Genomic DNA, 5,577 nt, shown 5'->3' on the forward strand with positions numbered 1-5,577 from the left:
TCACACTGAAGGGATTGCCTACAGCCCCAGGAAGTGGCACAAAATATGAATTCCAGAGAAGAGCTGAGCAGAAGGTTTGGATGCTGAAGGAGATGGTGGTGGGTTCAGAAAAAATACCTATGCAGTGGTACATTTTTGACTGCAATACATGTGAATCACTGCAGTCTTTTGTTTCCTGAGGAAACAAAAATCCTCAGGGTGCCTCTTTTGCATAGGGCACCTGGAGATGTTGAGATGCTGTGCTGAGAAGGCTGGGAGGAGAGGCATGGAGCTGGGACCACAAACTGCATGGCATATTTGAACTTATTTGTGGATGGATGGATGGATGGATAGATGGATGTCTGATAGTGATTCCTCCCCATCCTGAGCATTTTAATGGAAATAGGATGAAGTCCCTCTCCTCTGAAAGCATGGTTTCTGCCAGGGCAGATGATCCCTCTTCTACTTCACTGTTCAGCCCTTTTAGTCCCACCTCCTGCCTTACCAACAGGTGTGGGAATCCTCTGTGCTCCCTCATGGGAATTTTGTAGGTTATAAATTTATTACAAAGCTTAATCACCATAAATACAAAGACCCCTCTTATTAAGTGCTGTAGCCATGAGATCTGGCTACCCTTGACAAAATAAGACATTAAAAAATGTACACTTCTCTTTGTGCAAGGACAGATTCAAGGTTTAATGCTGTGCAGCTGTGTAGATGCTGGCATGGGTGGGAAGTCAGGCTTACTCACAGCAGAATACTCTCATGTCACTGAGAGCTGTGTCATCCCACTTTCCCTGTGGTTTCTCCGCCTTTGGAGCCCACAGATGGCCCCAGAGGTGCAGTTGCTGCTCCATGGGCCGAAGTGACCCCCTGAAAGTCCCCAGCCCTCCAGCTGTTTCCCATTGGAGCAGGCAAATGTCACATTGTTGACTGCCGTGTTGTCACGCAGATACTGCCACCTTTCCACACTCAGAGAGAATGAAACCAGCCTGTTGCTGGAGCAGAGCTGGGCCTTGGTCCAGTTCCCCCACCTGCCAGAGGAAAAAACAACTTACCTAGGCTTGTCCAGCCTCTGCTGTGCTGCAATCAACACCACAACTTGCCCAGGGTCCTAGCAGTCCTGGGGCAAGGGACATACAAGGGGATGGCAGGTTTCTTCTGTTTCACTATTCTTCCCCATCATCCTCTGGATGCCCAGCCACCACCAGCTCCAGTCTGCCCTGTTCCTGCAGGGAATTCCTGCCCCCATTGGCAATTCCAGCTGCTTGCTATGTCCCTGTTACCTAATGTACTTTCCAAAGTAAGGAATGTTACCTAATGTACTTTCCAATTTGAGGAAAAGGAGAAAGTATAGCTTAAAGATCTGTAATTTCTGATCTTTCCTTCATCTTCCAAAGCACTTTTCCTTTCCCTGGGACCAGATTTTTACCCTGAAACCTTCGCATCTTGTGGCCAAGAGGAACTTTCCCACCTCCTCAAGTGGGATGTGGAGAAACCATTGCACTGGTTTCCCTTCAGGTTCCCCAGCAGCTGCTGCCCTGAAGGAGGATGAGAAAGTGAAGGCTGCTCATCACCCCAAAGAGGATTCAATGACTGTGCTGTCTATGCAGAGCACGTGTCATCACCAAACACCCTGGAAGGGCTGGACCTTAGAAGAGGCAAAGTAAAAGGGAGAGGTCACCCATTTAAAAGATGTGACGAGGCAAGGCATGGTGATGAGGGATGGCAGGAGGCTTTGGGGACACAGCAAGAACGTTAGTGTGGCTGAGCAGGGCTGTGAGGCAGCTCCATGATGTTTCTCCAAGCCTATTTTGCTGTTTCCCACCTCTGTTTTTCTCCAAGCAGTGGAGCAGGCACTCTGGAAACAGGAATGCTTGGTGGCTGCTGTCCCAGGCTGTTCCCACCCTCGCACCATGTGCTGATGCCCAGAGTTGGGGTTAGGGCAGCTGGGACTTGTTCCTGGGAACAGGCTCTGCTCTACCAACCCCAGGAATTTTTCTTACCCCCAAGACCCCTCTGCTAAGAAATGACTTACTGGCAAGGAGCCTGGGAGATTCTCTGTGCTAGAAATTTCTTGCTGAGAAGCCTCCATGGTGCAGATACAATACAAACTGCTGTGGTGGGGCAGAGTGCTGCGGCCAGCCATGCTACGATCAGAACAAAATAACATTGGTTTGTTCCCCATCCTGAAGAAGAAGCCAAAGCTTACCTTCAGTTCAAAGCCCTTTGCGTAGCCCCTGGGGCAGAACTGCTCGTGGTCCCAGGAGCCGCAGGGGCCTCCACTTGGCACGGCGAGGATGCCAACAAGGCCGCGGCCCGGTGCCCCGGGGGCAGCAGCAGCCCAGCAGGCAGAGGAAGGCCGGGGTGGGCAGCTGCCTGGCAGGGAACCTGCCCGGTGCCTCGGTGCCTCGCTGCATGCCGGCACTGGGGAATTTATTGGCTGGGAGAGTGCGTGGGAGTCCGGGAGTGTGGGGAGAGCTCCCGGGGAGCGCTCACTGTTGCTGTGTGCTGCTGCTGCTGCTGCTGGCCGGCCTCGCTGCTCCGGTGTGCACAGGGCTCTGGAAACCTGAGGATGCAGAGCAAGGAAAGAGGGAAAGAGCTGGGGACATTCATCGAGGAGATGGTTGTTTGGAGGAGGGTCTTGGCAATGCTGCAACGAGGATGTGGAAGTGAGAGAGAGGTGGGAGGAGAAGTGATGGACTGGAAGGGGAAGAAGCCTCTCAGGGGCTGAGACAAAACTTGAGATGGAGCAGTCTTGTGTTCTTTCACCCTGTGGAAGTTCTCACTTGTTTCTTCCTTGCTTTCCTTTTCTCCTCACCATCTCACTGAGGCTGAGGAAAATGCCTGCACTGGAAGCTGTTGCATTTTGCTGTGGGACATGCATCAAGTGTGGGTGACAAAGCAAAAACTTACAAAATGCTCCAGCTGCCACCCACCTTGTGTGGCCCTTGCTGAACTCACTTCAGTTTACTGGCATCTTGTACCAGGGATGGGGGAGTGGGAGCAAAACTTCATGTGGTTGCATCATCCCATGGAGCTGTGAGGCTCCCAGCTGCCCAGGTGTGTCTTTAGGAGGCGTGAGCATCCAGAGAGGGTGGGAGTGTCCAGCAGCAGCAGACCCTGCTTCTGCTGTGTGCCTTTCTCAGATGGAACTCCCTGTTTCATTCCTTGTTCCTCCAATGGGTCTAGCCAGAGAAGAAACCTCTGCTGAGAGCAATATTCAAGGGTATCCTGTGAGTAATTTCAGGGTAGGATGAAGTGCTTCCTTTCCATTGAAGAGTCAGTGGTGATGTCACCAGGGAGAGTTGCCCCATGAGGTCTATACTACCAATATATCAGCATATATTAGCAGTATAATATTTATGTGTATGCATCTCTATCTATGTGTATATATATATATATATCAGCACTATAAGCACAGCCAAAATACGGAGAAAAAATTATTCCAGGCTTCAATAACTGAAGAATGGAATGGCCTGCTTCTGTAAGAGCCACTTAGAGCAGGAAGGGGGAAATGTTGCTTTCAGCTGAAACCCTCTGATGTTACCCCTTGGGTAGAATTGTAAAGGTCCTCAGGTACTCACAGCACCCAACAGGAGCCAATGAAGACAAAGATGTCTTTCTGTATCTCGTGGGCAGCAACAACACATCAGAAAGAAAACAACACAAATGAAGGGCTGTGTGATCAGGGTTCTGCTCAGAGAATGGATAGCTCATAGATATTTTTTCACTCCTGGTGGCATAGAAATTTCAAAGCTTGAGGTATTGACTGGATTTCTTCATAAGAGTGTCTGCAACCACAAGCAAGAGCAGTGGGCTGTTACCAGGTTCTGTGTCCAGTGAAGAGCTGTGAATAAGTGATATTAACCATGCTAGCTGCATGAGAAGGCTTTCTGGATACGTGGAAAGTTAGGGGTGAGCAGTGTCAGAGATACCTACAACTGTACAGGAATCTTAAAGAAAGCAGTGAAGACGAACTAGGTGGAGGAGGAAACCCCAAGATAACTGATGCCAAAAAAATAGAGATGTTTTACAGTTTGTAGTTATATTCACAGAGCTGAATCTTTCTTTTTTTGAGTCCCTCTCACTGATAGGGCCTGTTTCTCTGTCTTCTGTCACACATCTTCTCCTCTTTCCTCTCTGTCTAACAGTCTGAGCTCCAGTCCCAACAGTCCTGCCACTGCAGCTGGCAGAAGGGATATCCTGGTTGAAAAAACACCCTGCTAAACTGATTTTTTTATTGTTCCTTTTGGCTGTGTGGGGAGAAGGTGGCAGAGAAAGTGACACTGGGTCGGTGATTCTGGGATATTGCAGCAGGAAGCAATGAAAACTATTCCCACAAGTAATTAACTGCCAGTGGGAGAAAGCGAACACTGGGCACACTTCTGTAACTTCACCGTGGGGAGCAAGAAAACAAACAAGAAACTAATCTCAGCTTTATATTTCCCTCTCCTGTCTCTCATTAATTTTTAACTCTTCCAGAGTGATGCATCTTCATGGGTCAAAGAACTTCCCCTCCCCTCCTCTCTCACCCCTTTCCTTACAGAAAACTTTCCCAGCTCTAGAGGTAAGGAATGGACTGAAATGAAAATAATGGGATCAGTATCAGCAGCTGAATTTGTGCTGCTGGAGTGTGGGGCCAATAGTATTTTTGGGTAGACCTGCTGATGCACTGAACTTCCCTGAGCATCCAGTGATGTCTCTAACATCCCTGCTAATTAACGTTTTATCATCTGGGGAAGCTCTTGCTCTTCTTTTTCAGTTAACCTGCAGGTTTCTGAAAGGCAGGAAAAGTACCAGCTTGCAAGCCTAGGATGGGTGGATTTTTAATTACATAACTTTGGAAAGCTGAACTCAGTGAGTCTGGCAACTTCTCTGGTGGTAAGCTATGGCAGTTAGTGCTGGGTCTTATGTGACATGTCCTTTCTTCTTTTAATCAAGGTATTGGAAGGCAGGATAGCATCAGACTCAGCACCTGAAGACATGATGGCCAGTGCAGAGCAAAGATCAACTCCGTAATTTTGCAAACATATAAACCAAAAGGAAATATCTTTTTTTTTTGACAACTTAAGTCCTCCACCCTATGACAAAAAAAAAAAAAGAACAGTTACAAAAAAGACAGAATATTTGAGCACAGTGCAGGTGCTCAAAATAATCAGAAATCAGCATAACAGCAAAAGGTAATCACACAGCCAAAACATCAAGATTAAAAAATGAAGTGCCCAGTAGCCTTATTGGCAATGCATGTACACATTTACATTGTAGATAAGTGCAGTTAGGTGAATCCCCCTTTCCCCCTTTCCCTAGGGCAGAAGGTATTTTGTCATTTACTGCCCATTTATAAGATGGTAGGGCTTTCCAGGAGCTGTGTTCTCAGCTGACCTTCTCTAGCAACATAAACCTTCTCAGATGGTGGTGAGAAACAGACACTTGAAATTGTGTGTGGGCTGAAAACATTCTTAGAATGGCCTTTGTAATGTCATTGGAGATAAACCCAGTTAAATTGTTCCCACATCTATAAACTAAAGATAGTTCTTTGATAAAAGACTAGTATCAAGAATTCTTTGGTGCTGCCAAGGGCCTCAGTCAGCCTTT

At 47.7% G+C, this 5,577-nt stretch overlaps 1 pseudogene; it reads right to left on the reverse strand.

The window, feature by feature from the left end:
- Window positions 1–640: 640 nt before the first annotated feature.
- LOC107210299 lies at window positions 641–2,761 on the reverse strand (annotated as a pseudogene).
- Window positions 2,762–5,577: the final 2,816 nt, after the last annotated feature.

The sequence above is a fragment of the Parus major genome, chromosome 1, assembly GCF_001522545.3.
Source record: "Parus major isolate Abel chromosome 1, Parus_major1.1, whole genome shotgun sequence".
Taxonomy (NCBI): Eukaryota; Metazoa; Chordata; class Aves; order Passeriformes; family Paridae; genus Parus; species Parus major.